Source organism: Lissotriton helveticus, chromosome 6, assembly GCF_964261635.1.
Source record: "Lissotriton helveticus chromosome 6, aLisHel1.1, whole genome shotgun sequence".
NCBI classification, from domain to species: Eukaryota; Metazoa; Chordata; class Amphibia; order Caudata; family Salamandridae; genus Lissotriton; species Lissotriton helveticus.
In genome coordinates, this window is record NC_136067.1 from 667954643 (window position 1) to 667971576 (window position 16934).

General features: G+C 46.2%; 1 protein-coding gene across 2 annotated transcripts in view; it reads right to left on the bottom strand.

Annotated features, from left to right (window-relative positions):
• The window catches only part of IBTK (inhibitor of Bruton tyrosine kinase), an 876521-nt gene that overhangs the window by 802673 nt on the left and 56914 nt on the right, over window positions 1-16934 (bottom strand). For both annotated transcript variants that reach the window (XM_078648126.1, XM_078648125.1), the window contains exon 3: window positions 9226-9287. The gene's annotated coding sequence lies outside the window, so the exon portion shown is untranslated. The remainder of the gene's footprint in view (window positions 1-9225; window positions 9288-16934) is intronic.

The window sequence follows — 16934 nt, forward strand, 5'->3', positions numbered from 1 at the left end:
GGTCCGCTCTCCCTGTTGGCCCGCCCACCGGAGGGCTTTTTAAACCCCTTCCTGCACCTCCATCACTGGGACATCATTTTAATTGCTGAAGCGCATTGCCAGGACGCGCTTACCTTTGGTCGGCCACTTCGTGCATTGAAACCGGACCTCGCCGCACCCGCTCCGCGGGTGCCGCATCGTCGGAGTTCGAGAGGGGCAGCTGACTGGCTCATCTACCGGAGGCAGAACAAACCTTGGCTGAGGGCTGCAGGGCTGCGAGCGTGGCAGAGACCGTTAACAACTTCCGGTCAGCTCTCCCTGTTGGCCCGCCCACCGCCCACAACGTTTACTATAACTGGGTTTACTTCTCCCGCAGCGCGGGACGCAGCCCGGGGCAAAGACCAGGCTAAGAGCGGGCCGTTTGAGGCCGTTCGAGGACGGCAGAGGACGGCCCCGGCCCATACCCCCTACATCGTTCTGATGCATCCAAGGTAGGCGGACTGCTTAGCATCAATCCATTCCCCAGCAGAGAGTGTTTGGACACAAGAAACATTATATTGACTGTGAGGGTTACCAAGTCATTACTACATTTTGTTCAAATAGTGTGCCAAGCCATTGTAGCCGCTGTCGGCGCCAATTTGATATTATGCCTCTAAGATCAGGCAAAGTACGCACAGTCCAAATTCAAACACCCAAAGGAGTGGTATCGGGCCCATTGGATGCCTTTATTACACGTGCCACGGGAATTTTAGAAAAAGAAATTGCAATGGTGGAAAAACGACTCTCAATTGACCTAGTCAGCGGAAAACGCTCCTCGCTGGGTAGGTTGGCCACGATTCCCAGCCCAGTAGCTCATGCAGCCTTCAATTGTATTCATTCTGATATTACTGAGGCAATAGTCCACATGGATAGCGAGGGGGTTGATCTACCCGTACACACACCAGTCTACGTTGAACACCACCTGGATGATCTTGAAGCAAGCGGGGAAATTGAATCCCAGGATAGTCTAGTGTCCGAATACAGTTTGGAACTCACCCACTCACTCCTGACACTCACAAGACCGTGTCCAACATGCCAACCCACAAAGATTCTTTAGGCACTGACATGACATCGAGGAAGAGAAAGCAAGACCTGAGCCACATGGGAGGGAGAGAACGTAAGATGCCTAAATTAAAGGATATAACCGGCAACCCCACATCGGCCTTCGGCCACCCCAAAGAAAAACTAAGTCCCTGTGCATTTCCAAATGTTTTATGCCCCTCCCTCATCTCCTTAGGATCTTCTAACCCCTGCCCGACGTGCCAGAATAGTGACGAATCCCTGTTGGCAAAAATTGAGGCTTTGATGAAAAAATCTTTTATTGCCTGTTTTGGAGCGGACTAGGTTAATGACCTTAAAAATAGACACACTGGAGGCTGCAGTGAACACGAATTCAGCCTTGCTACTATCTTTAACTGGCACTAGCCCAGGGGGGGCTAAAACCTCACACCCAGCCCCAAAGACATCAAACACTTCTAATATTCTTACTAGCAATCCCATTAATCTTAAACCCATAGGGCCAGCTATTAATAGACCAACGGGGGGTGGAGGTTCAAAAATCACCTCAAGCAAGGTACCCGAGGGCTCGTCTCAACATACCCCTATGACGAAGACCACGGATAAACCAGATAGATCAAATCCTGCTAGACCTCATACCACCAGACCACTCTCATTGGCAAAACCTAGTCTTAATATCTCCCAGCAGCCTCCCCACGGGCCTTTAGCCAACCACCGTAGTACCACTAATCCAATGGTAGAAAAACACTCCAGGTACACCACCCCGCGTGCTGACCTCCCTATGGAGGCAACACTATATACAATAGTACTGACTGGTGTAGCCCCCCTACAACCTGGCAGGAGGGAGACCTATGGCGATTTGCGTAATAAGGTGATTCATTGGTTAAACAAAAATCGACCCCTACCTCCATCTTCGCCAACCGAAATCCTGTTCGTAAGAAGAGTTGACTGGGTGGGCCATGGCACCAAAGATCTGGAGGGTGATTGTATTTTAATCTCGTTTAAAGACCCTTGGGTGTGGATACGATTCGCAGAGAAGCTAGGTTCGCCAGACAGGGGGATGTCCAGACCTTGGGGCTATCATATTTTTACCCACACAGACAAAGCTCTATTTTAAGGGGCCCTAAATATGGACGACCCGCTATCAGGAGGTACCCTATGATAAGGACACCTCAACCTCCGCAATTCCCACTCCTCTTCAATTACTTTGGCCCTTTATCTGATCTTGAGGCCATTGATTGACTTCAAACATCATCTTGTTCATCTGATCCCATAGAAAATCTTGGGTCTCAGGCTGCGAGGCTGAGTCAGGAGTCTCCACAGCTTGCAACCATTGTGGAAGAGTGTACGGGGGACTTAGTCCTAACAGAGATTACCACATCACCATCCAGGGACGTAGGAGTTTCCCCGAAGACCGGGAAAAACCAGAATCTCATTGGGAGAATTGAGAACGGGTGGGACGGTGGGGGTGGACAGGGCACCCTCACAGATTTAGGTATGGTGGTTCCCCCCGAGGCATCCACTTCAGAAACACTTACCCTTGTGTCCTGGAATGTTGCTGGGGTTAAGGGCCGTATCCACTCTAAAGACTGGCTGGAGTTTATGGATAAATTTGATATCATCCTACTCCAGGAAACCTGGGCACCTGAACCAATATTTAGGCAGGGTTATGTAAATTTCTTCAAACCTGCTATTAGAAGTGTCAAAGGGCGAGCCTCAGGGGGCTTACTGATCTGGGTGAAACAATCCTTGGGATACCACCCTACAGAACTAACAGTACAAAACCCGGACCTCCTTATTATCAAGCTGAGCAAGACCGGCCATCGGGATTTGATCCTGATCAACATATATGCTCGAGGTTTGCCAGGAGGTCGCTCCCCCCCCCTGCTGGAAGTATTGGACCATAACATGACAGCCTTGGATAGCGAACATGTTATTCTTCTCGCAGGAGATTTAAACTGCATCTTTGAGCCGTTACTCGACCTAGGGGATAGTTGGGGCTTTGCAGAGGATGCAGTATGGGGTATTCCCGATTTGTTGCCCGCTAAACCTGTAATTGCAACTGAGGCAGCTGTGAATTGGATGGCTTTTTGTTTAAATAGGGGTTTTCGGGCCTGCAACGGCCGTGCAAGATCAGACCAAGAAGCCAACTACACATTCGACAACGGGTTAAGAAGAAGCCGTATTGACTACATCCTGTTAAAACTAGGAGACTGGCCCCTGTTGGTGGACATGGAAGTACTATCCCGCCCAGAAAGCGACCACAACCCCTTGTCATTACAACTAAGGTTACCAGGACTTGCGAGACTAGAGGAACCCGGCACCTCACAGACTGGGGATGCCTTCCTAACGAATGATAGGAAGAGGTTAAAATGGTCCAGAATTGTGGAGGACGAAACACTAAGGGATAAGGTCAACACTGTGGTTAAAAACATATATAACGAGATGTTGATACATGATCAGTTGGGGGACAACCTCGAAACGGCTAACAACATCATAAACCTCCATGATCGTTGTTTTGATGATCTAAAATCCCTGCTTTCACATCCATGTCACCAGGGAATCACTAAAGTACCTATCCGTCCCCAGAAATGGTATAATAAAAAATTTAGGGAAGCCCACACCCATCTTATTAAAGCAGTCAAGTCCCTGGTTTTGGGTACAGTCAAAGCAGCTAGACTAACCTATAGGAAAATACAGTGGGAAGCAAAACGGGAGTGGGAGGATAAGCACTGGTCGGACCTATTGGAAGCTTCCACATCCAATAACCCTATTAAATTTTGGGAAATAGTTAAGTGGGGGAAGGACCCGGATGCACGCACCCCCGCTAACCATGTGCCCCCCACTGAATGGGTGACTTTTTATTCGACCCAATTTTGTGCCGAGAATCCCAAACCTCCCTGTTCCTTGGGGATGGCACTCCGCCCACCTATTCAAGGTGAGAAAATTATTTTCTCAGAAAGAGAGGTCGAGTTGGCACTAAGTTTAACCACGCGAGGGAAAGCGCCGGGTTTGGATCTTATTCCCGCCGACTTGTTTAAAGCCAACCCCGCTTTGTGGACGCCTTATATTACCAAGGTGGCCAACTCTATAGCTGTAGGTGCGAGAATACCCAAGTCCTGGAAGGGGGCGGAGATATTACCAATTTACAAAAAAGGCAGTAGGTCTAACCCAGGTAATTACCGCCCGATTAGTCTCATCGACTCCATACAAAAACTCATTGAACGTATGGTCCTGGGCAGGGTTCAAGGCTGGATCGAATCAGAGGACATACTATCTCCAATGCAGGCGGGCTTCAGATCGGGAACGAGCACCATCGACCAGGTGTTCAGATTCTGTCTGATCTACTGGAAGGTGGTCCAGCTTGGTGGTGGTACCATTTTTGCAGCGTTCATTGATCTGAAGTCCGCGTTTGATCTAGTCCCGAGGGATAAATTGTGGAGAGTCTTGAGGAGTTTGGGAATACCTGAGGAACTACTTGACTTAATAATTAAACTGCATGAGGACAATTTTGCGAGGGTGAGGTGGGGGGTCAGGGTCAAGTGACGGAACCCTTTCCAGTAACTCGAGGTGTCCGTCAGGGGTGTGTCCTGGCGCCAACACTTTTTTTACTGTTTATTGACCAAGTGGTCAAATTTTTTGTAGATACTCCGACGGACGCCCCAATGCTGGCAGGACAACGGTTCCCAATGCTCATCTTTGCCGATGACACCTTACTCCTCTCTAGACCACGTTGTGGATTACAGCGGGCGTTGGACCGCTTTGAGGAGTTCTGTGCCATCAACGACCTTAAGGTAAACGTGGGCAAAACCAAGTTTATGGTCCTAACAAAGAACCGCCCTGTCCGGAGCTCAGTTAGTATGGGTGGTGTAAACCTGGACCAAGTGGAGAATATGATATATCTGGGGGTCACTCTAGACAGTCGCCTGAGATGGAAAGCCCAAGTCGGTGCACAACATCTTAAGCTTGCCCGACTCACAGGCTGCCTACTAAGTGAGCAAAAAAGATCTATCACTAAGCGGATTATCCCAGCTCTTAAGATCTACGATGCTAAGATTAACCCAGCAATCTTATATGGTGCAGATCTGTGGGGCCACATGGACCTTACGGGTCTGTTTAAAACCCAGTGTAAATTTTTGCGAAACTTAGTGGGCCTGCCACAGTCGTCTCCTTCCATTCCCCTTTGCTTGGACCTGGGATGCCCCCCGATTAACGAGATGGCCAGATTCAGACTGGTTGCTTTCTGGAGGCGCTTATGGACATCCCCTGACCTCACTCTATTTGCGAATGAGGTAGCAGAAGTCAGGTTAATTAGGGGTTCGGGGAAAATCCCCTGGTTCCAAATGGTTAAATCCATCTTGGTAGACATGGGGCTAGAACAGCTTTGGACATCCCCCTCCACCAGTATTTTCCCATCCAAACCAGAATTTAAAGAACTGTATTGGGCTACGCTCCGCCGGATTAGAGTCAATGCTTCCTGCTCTACCAACCTCACGGGTAGGTTCCTGTCTTTTAAGTTGGACCCAACCCGTGAACATTACTGGGACATAGTCTCTAAACCTTTGGACAGGAAACTCTACCACCAGTTTCGGGTGGGAGCATTGCCACTGAACACATTTACAAAAAATTGGTCAACTGGTGCCACGGACCACTGTGGATGGTGCCCAGGCCACAAGGTAACAGTGGGTCACTTCTTGTTTGCTTGTCCTAGATATTCAGCACCGCGGGCCAAATGGCTTAAACCACTGTTCCAGCGCCTGCCTTTTAGAAAATCTGAAGAGGCCATTTGGGTATTAAAAACTAACACTTCAGAGGTTATTGTAGTGAGCCTAGCCAAATACCTGGGGTGGGCCTGGATAATCAGGTCAAAACATTAGCTTAACCCTTGAGATTGTTTGTCGATGTACCTTTGATTGAGCATCTCTGTTTTGTTTATTGCTCCTGAAAATGATTGTTTCTGACCCATTTTACATTTTATAACTGGTTTGTCCCTTTCTTTTTCTTTTACATATTACTGTTTGGAACTTATTCGCAAACTTTTTTTAGCAACTTTGTCTCAGGTTTGTCTCTTACGCTGTTTAATACTATTCTTATGGATTCAATGAATATGTACTTATTATTAATTAATGTGTGTTATAACGTGTCTTTTATGATTTTTTTTAAAAATCGAAATAAAGACTTTAAAACCTGAAACCTGACTAAAACCCTAGTATGCGAGTTTCTGTCCTACTGTGTGGAGTTTCACAGTGGTGTGATTAGACCTAGTCTCCATGTGTTTTCCCGCTGTCAGGTTTTCCTGTGACCTGCTTTGCCTTGCTGCAGCCATAGAGGAGAAGACCCGCTGTTCTTAATCTAGCTGCCTGCTCTTAGCAATTCACTGTTCCTCTTTACTGCCTGTTGCCAGTCTGACGTCCTGCTGGTTGTGAGTGCCTTTCCCGTCCTGCCAGCTCTGCTTTCCCGCAGTGACTCACCGGCACCTCAGACAAAACAGAGAAATCAGCAAATAGTCAGCTAATACTTTTGTTCATTTTGGTGGGACTGTCTCCGGTGCATTGATCGTTAACTTTAAGTTCTTTGTTAATATTACAGACTTCACTGCCTAATGTGATTATCGTTTCACCATGGCAGTTCAACCGCTGACTGTCATTTTAAAATTGCCACAAGCTGTGTACACAGAGCCCGCGCTACCTTACCTTACTTCAGCTGTCCAGCGATGCCTCCTTTCACTCCTCTGTGACGTTTGATTGTCCACAAGGTTTCCAGCTGTTGGCACGTTGTGAAGCCCGGAGCCATCCAGGGCGGCGTCACCAGTGCACACCGCCAACTTGATTTTGGACTGTTCTATGCAATTCATGTGCAGCTCCCAGCATACAACGTGCTCTGCCAACCACAGTTGTGCTTTTGTGAATTTCAATATAGTTTATTGCAACGTTGTCATTGCCAGCAATCAAAGGTTCTCTTGTCAGTTTTCTCTCATCAGGCCCTGCATGTTTCCCTTTGGCCTGCGTCTTATTGTGCCCTCGCGCGGTGCTCTTTGGTTGGTCTGCCTTCTTCTTTAGCTCGTGGGAGCCAACTTTTCAAGGAATCCATTGTCGCCAACATGTTGAAGATCTTTCTCCTGCCATTGGAGGTGAGGACTGTTTGCCATGACTCCGTGTGAGAGAATGTTGGTGAATGGAATGTTCATGTGTGTGAGTGTCAGTTGGTGATGGGCTGAGCAGCAGTTAGGCTGCTCCTGGTGTGGGTCTCATCCTGTAACATCCTACTTGAATAAAGATACCTGAAGATACTACATGGACCAGTCTACTTTATTTTACGGTCATCCACTGGCTTTACAGAGATATAAAGAGTGAAGGACGTAGGGGACATCTCCAGGTGGGGGTATACAACGGTAACCACGCATTTTTTACAATGCGGTACCGTTACCACGCTACTTTTACCACGCAAGTCGTTACCACGACTTGCGCTGGGGGGCGCTCCAGGATAGTAAATAGTTTAATTTACTATCCAACTCCTTTCCCTAGAGTCCACGGGGACTGGAGTTGGAATAGTAAATTAAAAAATTTACTATCCAGCGCCCCTCCACGCAAGTCGTTGTAACGACTTGCGTGGTAAAAGTAGAGTTGTAACGGTACGCGTTGTAAAAGTACGCGTGGTACCGTCATATATCCCCAGGTGGGACCTGAGCTCAACATCCTTTCAAAAGGACTGCTCCAGGTCATTACCGAGCAGACAATGGACAGGCATTGAAGGGCTCACAATGGACCTGAGACATTCCCCCCACCCCCACACTCGAAGGGAACCTGCGCCACTAGACACTGGCGCTCTGAATTGTCGACTGCGGTCACCTGGTGGAATGCCCCGGGGACTACCTGCGTCTCAGGGACCAGGTGACACTGAACTGAGGTCCCACTTGCTCCAGTATTTCTGAGAGAATCTACCCTTTTCCCGTTGATGGTCACCCACGTGCTGTATTTCTTTGTGTTATGGAACACCTGCGCTCCTGGGACCATCTCACTTTCCCCTAGTGAGATGAGGGTAATGTCTGTGGGGTCGCCACCCTCCTGTTGGGACTCCTCCTCCTCCTCCCCAAGAGCTACGCTAGCCAACACTTTGGACTGCCCACCAATGGATGGCTGTGTCCCCTTTAGGCACCTAGGTTCTCCCTTCATGTGCCCCATCTGGTCACATGCAAAACACTTGCGTGGCCATTCTCGGCAGGCTTTTCTGTGGAGGCTCCTTGCTTCTTATCTCGGGGGGATGGGAACCTTTATCCTGGGTGTTATTTTGGGGCCCTTTCGAGAACTCCTATGTTTTAACCTTGTCCCCCCCTATTATTCGGCTGGGGAGCCTGCCCACCTTTGGCTGCGTCTCCCCAAACGCTTCCTTGTGGACCCTTGTACTTACCCAGCGGTCCGCCTCCATAGCAAGCTTCCTGGCGTCAGTCAGCTTACTATCTACTAGGTGCTGGCGCGGATCTGCAAAACAGACTGGACAGGTGCTCCCACGCAATCAAATTGTAGAGCCCCTTAAAATCTGTCACATTACTGTCCTTCACCCATCCATCCAACGATCGACAAAACCCATCCACACATTCCAGCCACGTGTTGGCATCAGATTTCTTCCAGGACCTAAACTGATCCCTGTACTTTTCAGGGGTGAGACCTTTCAATATTCGATAATGAGTTTAGTTTACAAGGAAACTGCATTTACATTTTAATTACTGGATTCAGATATCAAAGATGTGAGATGCTCCCGTCATCCACATCAGAGAGGGGTGCATTCTTTTGATCTGTATCCCTAAACATGAGAGCGTGAATGGTATCCTTCTTGAATACTAATCATCCACAGCCCTTTACATGCAGTGAGACTAATTTATACAATTTGTGCAACTCCTTAGTATCATTAAATAATGTGTCTGGGGTACAATGTAATCCAACAAGCTTACAAAAAATCCTCATACAAAGAAGACAGCACGTCTAGCAGGGCTAGTCAACATACTTGCATGGAGTACACCCCCATGAAAATTCCATGAACACTAATTTTGGGAAACTCTTCCAAGCATCCTTCCTCTTGAGGGATCAAGTTCACCATTTTTGGGGCAGAATTTAAAACACCTAGAAAAATTCACACAGCAGTCAAAGAGTTTGAGGATGTGCCTTAGAATTATACACAATGACAAACATTTACCAGAGTCAGATGAAGATCCACAACATAAGGAAGTTGGCTTGTGTGCTTCGGAAGGAGAGTAACTATGGGGGAGAAAGAAAGTACATTAAATAAAGCATATCGTTTGCAGCATAACACTGTTTTTAACACAACTAGGTAAATTTCAAGAGCTTTTGGGGGCAAGTAGTTTTAGTACAATGTGATGTGAATGAGCAGAGTGCTGTAGTTCATAGCATATTAGGGCTAACAGCGTGAACTACATAGACTACTAGAGTAAAACCTACAAGACATAACTTGAAGCACAACTAGAACATAACCTAAAATGAAAATATCTGGGTTTATACAAAGAACACCAAGATACCGCTACAGGTCAACTCCAGAACAATGACCAGTAAAGTTACTGTCACAGTTTAAGCCTCCACAAGAAACAAGCTATCATTATAATAGTGAAGTATCTTGAACTTTAAAAAACGTACAGATTAATATGGCAGTGGCAGGATACTTCTAGACATCCTAACAACTATGTCAAAATGATCTTCTCCCCTTTAAGAGACAAGACAAACATGAAAGAAGCTAGATAGCCAGGAGTATGTCAAGTGACCCACGGCTAGCAAAGCTGACTTGCACAAAAACATGTTTATCATCATACAGAAAAATAGGAGCAAACAGCAATGTGACAATCTCCCCCTCCTTCTGAGGGGGTTTGATGATCAGCCTTTTCTATTTCTCAGGCTAGGGAAAGAGTATTCAGACGGGGAAAATTGGGCTGTAAATAAATTCCCAATGGCACTGCTTTTCTCACTACTTCAGAACGGAGCAGCTTCATGTTAAATGATGTGGAAAGTATGAAGAACGCACTGCAGAAGGTCTAGGAAACTCATGAGGAAAATCAGTGGCTAAGCAACAACTTCCATCTATGTTGCATCATCTGATCAGATTGCACATAGCAAACGAAAATGCAACTTCCTAACCCAGAAATACCAATACTGGCACCCAGAGTTATTGTTGGATCTTTGGGCCTGCCTAGTGTGAGATCACTTGGATTAGGCATTCCTTTAGAAGGTCCATCATCTTTCCTAGGAGAGTCATAGAATCCTAATGTACTTTTTAGGTCTCACCCTCGAGACCTATTGTCGTCGAGATGCCTCTCAAGGGAGACAGACCAGGGTACGCGCAGCGATTGGGGTCTGTGGACGCGCACGTCCAGCCCGGCGCCGTGCACATCTCCTGTCCCACATTCACATCGTCAGCCTCTCGCCTCTCTCAATCACGCGCGCACACACACACAGCCACACTCACGAATGCACACACACGCAGGCACACACAACCCCGTTCACCCCCGCGAGCGCGCGCGCACACACACACACACACACACACACACAGCCCCCGCCCACCCCACTCACCGGGTCTCTTGTTCAATTTGTTGCATTTATATCTTGAAAACTCAGCCGTTGTTTAAGAGAAAATAAGAACTGGAGTATTGCATTTCTTGAGACTGCTCGGAATGCTGCAGGCATTGGCTGCTGTGCTGAGATGTGCCCAGGGGCATGCGGGGGTACCAATGCCCTCCTTGCTCAGCCCTCCTCTTTCAGGTGAAGAAGCTCCCGCCCCACATTCCAGTTGAGAACAACGCTAATCACGCGACCCAGGTGAATGACGTCACCCCCGTCGGCAGTGTCGCGCTGCATGGGGGTTGCCGGCTAGTAGAACAGCGGCGGCTGATGGTGCATGCGCACAGCTGAGCTTCCCACGTCCAACGGCCCCGTGCTGAACCTGCAAGATGAGCGAGGGTCGCAAGGTTCCAGTCAGCGGCCGGGGCTCGCCGCTCCGGCAGGTGAATGGATCTGCTGCTCCTACAGAGCAGCGAGCTGCGTACAGCGTAGAGTCTGAGGTGTTTGACGACGGGACTAATACCTTCTTCTGGTAAGATGTTGGGTTATGGAAGGCGCAGGAAGGGCAGTGGGACAGGCACTCGTTTGACACGGTTTCGGGCACTAGTTGAGAAAAATCTTCAGGTGCAGGATTTTACTTGTGGTGATGCAAGTGGAAAGATGTCCACTTATTACATCGTGCTGCCCGTGGGGTAACATTTGACCAGTAAGACAGACCCTGAATAAACAACAAGAGAGTAAGGGCAAAGTGAAATACTCTCACACCCCTTAGGATAATCAATCAAAAACAACTAGAGTACTATAATCTATAAAAAACAAACTCACTAGGAGAGATGTTAGGAAGACCTTTCACCAACCAACATCAGTGCCCCATGCGCGGTTTTGTGACTGTGTCAATGGGTGTAATGAATATATAGAAAGAAAGAAGAATCAATATACCAAAAGGAAAAAATGGGCCCCTCAGGCACCCACACTTGGTAGGTAGCCGTTTGTCTTCATCGGGTTCCCATTATTTCGTATGTAGGAAAGTACGAAAAACAACAGTGCAATTTAAAAAGAGTATAGACCACTCCCTCAACCAACAATTTTAATAGAGGGGTGATTCGAACTCAGATTAAAACCAGTGTGCTTGTGCGGACAGCAAAGAGTTAAGTAAATTTGAACCCCCTGTCCTAAAAACGGTCGACATGTTTCAGCTAGATGGTCTTATTCGACCCAGCATTCCTCAGGACCAGTGAAAAAAGTAACTTACCCAGCGCGGCAGTACACCCCCTAAAGTGCCTACTCACGTTGGATGGAGGTTCAAAAGAACACTTTTTCGCCAACTTTTGTTCGTTGTGCTGGAAAAAACTTCAGATGTATTACCTCTGTTCTGTGAGGATTATGGAATCTGTAAAATAATTCAATAACCAGAAATCATACCCATTCATAAGTAAAAATGTTACTTCATTTATTACATTAACCAATTGTACCTTCTGGTTTACCCATCAATCTCCCTGTGACGCATTCAAACCAGTGTGTGTTAAATCAAAAAAACTTGTAGACCACCCTAGCTGTTATGCTGGACGGATGTATAAACTTACTCCACTGTTACCCTTGTCAACCATGGAGGAATGGGTATACCAACTAAACCCACTGTTAACCATTTTCAAAGCAGAGCGTTATGTACTGCTGGATCATCTCTAATCAAATTATTTATACCTCATTTATCAGGGACCATGGCTGCGTTCCCGCCCAGTATCCCCCTTGTGTAACAACATTAAAAACAAACAGTTTTCCTTAAAAACAAAATTATATACGGACTTTTGATCTTAATGTCCATATCAGTTTAGATATATCACGCTTGTTGCATCGGAAGTTCATTAATATGATGGAACTCACTCTGTTAGTGTCCCAGTCATTACTTCAATTATAGTGAAAGACGAGCATTCCCTTTAGGATCTGTCAAGGAGAAAAAACGAAAATTCTAGCTTCTAATCAAGTGCATGTTCTCTTGTATTAAGTTGAAAAAAGACCTCGAAATCGGTCAACTGAACGTTATTACTAAACTGAGTCAGTGCAATTTTTAGTGGCGACTTACTGCATCGATCCTACCGAAATGACCCCATGAGTCCGTGGTGGGGGAATTCTTCACGTCAGCGTCTAATTAAAAACAACGTGAAAGCAATTATTTCATTACCCAGTGAAATGGAGTCAACTCAGTTTTATTTTAGTTCATTTAAAAAGGGGAGTGATGACAAATTGACTTTAGAGCCAAATAGCATTAAACATCCACGCAACGGCAGTAAGTCTCACTAACCCTAGTACTCGAACACGATTTTCTGTGGCGATTGCATTGCTCTAATACTAATGGTTCCTGCTCAGAAACTGAAACATGACAGAGCGTGTAGCATAAGAATCGAAAATGGGGGTATAAAAGTGCTCGTTTACTCACTAGCTTGCTGACGACTCCCCACGTTTCCACCTAGTTCTGGCTCAGCCACGGCTCGAAGAAGAACTCGAGCAGCGGTCAGAATGTTCATTTCAACTTCCGTAGAAACCACGTGACCTAAGTGCTTAACTCTTCCAGGGTCGGCTCAGACTACAGGTGTGTATTTATTGCCGATTTTCCCCTTGATTCTCAGGTCGATAATCGGGCTGATACCTGTTTACCATTCCAACAAGTGGCTCCAGACCGGGGACCCGGTTGGGGACGTAAATAAAAGCTCTTTGTAGTAGTTGCACTGTAAGGGTTGAAATCTGGAGGATTAACGGCTTTACTTTTGGCTGGTTTTCGTGCCTTTTGGTTTTTTCAGTGCAGAATGGAGTGTATACTAGCTAAATTAAGTAACTATAGCTTTAAATTTCATGATTCTGTAGTCTGAGCCGACCCTGGAAGAGTTAAGCACTTAGGTCACGTGGTTTCTACGGAAGTTGAAATGAACATTCTGACCGCTGCTCGAGTTCTTCTTCGAGCCGTGGCTGAGCCAGAACTAGGTGGAAATGTGGGGAGTCGTCAGCAAGCTAGTGAGTAAACGAGCACTTTTATACCCCCATTTTCGATTCTTATGCTACACGCTCTGTCATGTTTCAGTTTCTGAGCAGGAACCATTAGTATTAGAGCAATGCAATCGCCACAGAAAATCGTGTTCGAGTACTAGGGTTAGTGAGACTTACTGCCGTTGCGTGGATGTTTAATGCTATTTGGCTCTAAAGTCAATTTGTCATCACTCCCCTTTTTAAATGAACTAAAATAAAACTGAGTTGACTCCATTTCACTGGGTAATGAAATAATTGCTTTCACGTTGTTTTTAATTAGACGCTGACGTGAAGAATTCCCCCACCACGGACTCATGGGGTCATTTCGGTAGGATCGATGCAGTAAGTCACCACTAAAAATTGCACTGACTCAGTTTAGTAATAACGTTCAGATGACCGATTTCGAGGTCTTTTTTCAACTTAATACAAGAGAACATGCACTTGATTAGAAGCTAGAATTTTCGTTTTTTCTCCTTGACAGATCCTAAAGGGAATGCTCGTCTTTCTCTATAATTGAAGTAAAGACTGGGACACTAACAGAGTGAGTTCCATCATATTAATGAACTTCCGATGCAACAAGCGTGATATATCTAAACTGATATGGACATTAAGATCAAAAGTCCGTATATAATTTTGTTTTTAAGGAAAACTTTGTTTTTAATGTTGTTACACAAGGGGGATACTGGGCGGGAACGCAGCCATGGTCCCTGATAAATGAGGTATAAATAATTTGATTAGAGATGATCCAGCAGTACATAACGCTCTGCTTTGAAAATGGTTAACAGTGGGTTTAGTTGGTATACCCATTCCTCCATGGTTGACAAGGGTAACAGTGGAGTAAGTTTATACATCCGTCCAGCATAACAGCTAGGGTGGTCTACAAGTTTTTTTGATTTAACACACACTGGTTTGAATGCGTCACAGGGAGATTGATGGGTAAACCAGAAGGTACAATTGGTTAATGTAATAAATGAAGTAACATTTTTACTTATGAATGGGTATGATTTCTGGTTATTGAATTATTTTACAGATTCCATAATCCTCACAGAACAGAGGTAATACATCTGAAGTTTTTTCCAGCACAACGAACAAAAGTTGGTGAAAACGTGTTCTTTCGAACCTCCATCCAACGTGAGTAGGCACTTTAGGGGGTGTACTGCCGCGCTGGGTGAGTTACTTTTTTCACTGGTCCTGAGGAATGCTGGGTCGAATAAGACCATCCAGCTGAAACATGTCGACCGTTTTTAGGACAGGGGGTTCAAATTTACTTAACTCTTTGCTGTCCGCACAAGCACACTGGTTTTAATCTGAGTTCGAATCACCCCTCTATTAAAATTGTTGGTTGAGGGAGTGGTCTATACTCTTTTTAAATTGCACTGTTGTTTTTCGTACTTTCCTACATACGAAATAATGGGAACCCGATGAAGACAAACGGCTACCTACCAAGTGTGGGTGCCTGAGGGGCCCATTTTTTCCTTTTGGTATATTCATTCTTCTTTCTTTCTATATATTCATTACACCCATTGACACAGTCACAAAACCGCGCATGGGGCACTGATGTTGGTTGGTGAAAGGTCTTCCTAACATCTCTCCTAGTGAGTTTATGTTTTTTATAGATTATAGCACTCTCTAGTTGTTTTTGATTCAGTAAGACAGACCCTCACGCCAGTAGACAGCGAGCGCATGACCTGCCTAGACTCCTGCAGGAGAGGATAGCAGGTTTTGGCCCTGCGCTGTTAGCTTAATAGCGCAAAGCTGTGGTTGGACATTACAATCCGGTGCAGCTGCAGGCCCTTGTCTCTCGAATGTACAGTGCAAGTCTCGCCATTTCACGGAGTGAAGGACGGTGACAGCCTCTTGCTCTCCCATAGATCAGTAGAGCTACAGTATTCCCTTGTAGTCTCGAATAGTGATGCATACTGACTCTGTTTTATGATTTCACGGCTTCTCGCAGATAATGCTGGAGACACAGCTCCTGTCCTCATACAGTGAAAGATGTTTAGGGACAGCTTTTCAATCCACTCCAGTGTTTGATGGTAGATTTTGACTAGTGCAAAGAATGATGTACAGTAACTGAGACTAATTGGCTCTAAGGGAACGGTGCACATCTGTTTTTATGCTACCGCAAGTTACACTGTACTGTGGAACACTGCACAGTTGCTTTTCATCTTATAATAGTACAGTGAGTGTCTCACGGTGGTTATGTATAGCGACAGGCTGCAAACTTGATCACTTTCGGTGACAACTAAGTTTTCAAGGTGGTGCCTCACTACAACTGCTCTCCTTGGTATCGCTGCAATACATTTGTGAGACTTCGCATATATATCCCAACAGCTTTAAATCTCTTAATTGCATAGCATTGGGCTGAGCTTAAAATGACATAGTCCAGGTCCCGCTAGAATATGGACCCGTCTTGTATGTAGGACAGACGTCACATGTAATCTGCGCCCAGGGCATGTGAGCTAGGTTTATAGTTTGGCACGTCCTCCCTCTCTGCTCCTGTAAATTCGCTCTGCTCTCGTCCAGGTTCAGTCTTAAGATGTTCAGCACCTTAAAGCCTTCTACCCCCAGTGTCGCTGTGTGATTCTTTGTATTACATTTTGAACTGTATAATTGTTCCCTAAAGTAAAAGCAAAGTTATAGTTTTATCATGCCCAATATGTTGATACAAGCTGCGATTTAAAAGCTTTTTCTTTCATCGATGCTTTCTCTAGTTCACCTTTTTCTAATGCTATTAATATAAACGCAGGTGCTACACGTTTTAAAGTGTTTATTCTAAGATGGCACTCTTCACACTGGTATATCATATAGAATGCTGGTATTGCTCTAACGTGCCCGTGGTTGGGATTAGTTTCAACAGAAGGTCTAGAAGCAGAGGTATGTGGGATACAGTCAAGCCAAGCGCAACCACCATATGCAACGCTGGGCCACTCAAGCAATCCCGGATTTGCTTCCGTAAATGAGCCGCCCATCTAATCTATTCCTCACAGCCCTCAGTGTCTTCTGGTAATCCAGACCTTGGTGGGGCATAGGAGCTCTCGAGACCTATTGTCGTCGAGGGAGACAGACCGGGGCACGCGCGGCGATTCTGGTCTGTCACACAGAGAGAGAGACAGAGAGAGAGACAGAGAGAGAGACAGAGAGACAGAGAGAGAGACAGAGAGAGAGACAGAGAGAGAGACAGACAGAGAGACTGACAGAGAGACTGACAGAGAGACTGACAGACAGACACACACACACACACCCCCACACACCCCCACACAGCCTCACACACCCTCACACACCCCCACACACCCCCACACACCCCCACACACCCACCCA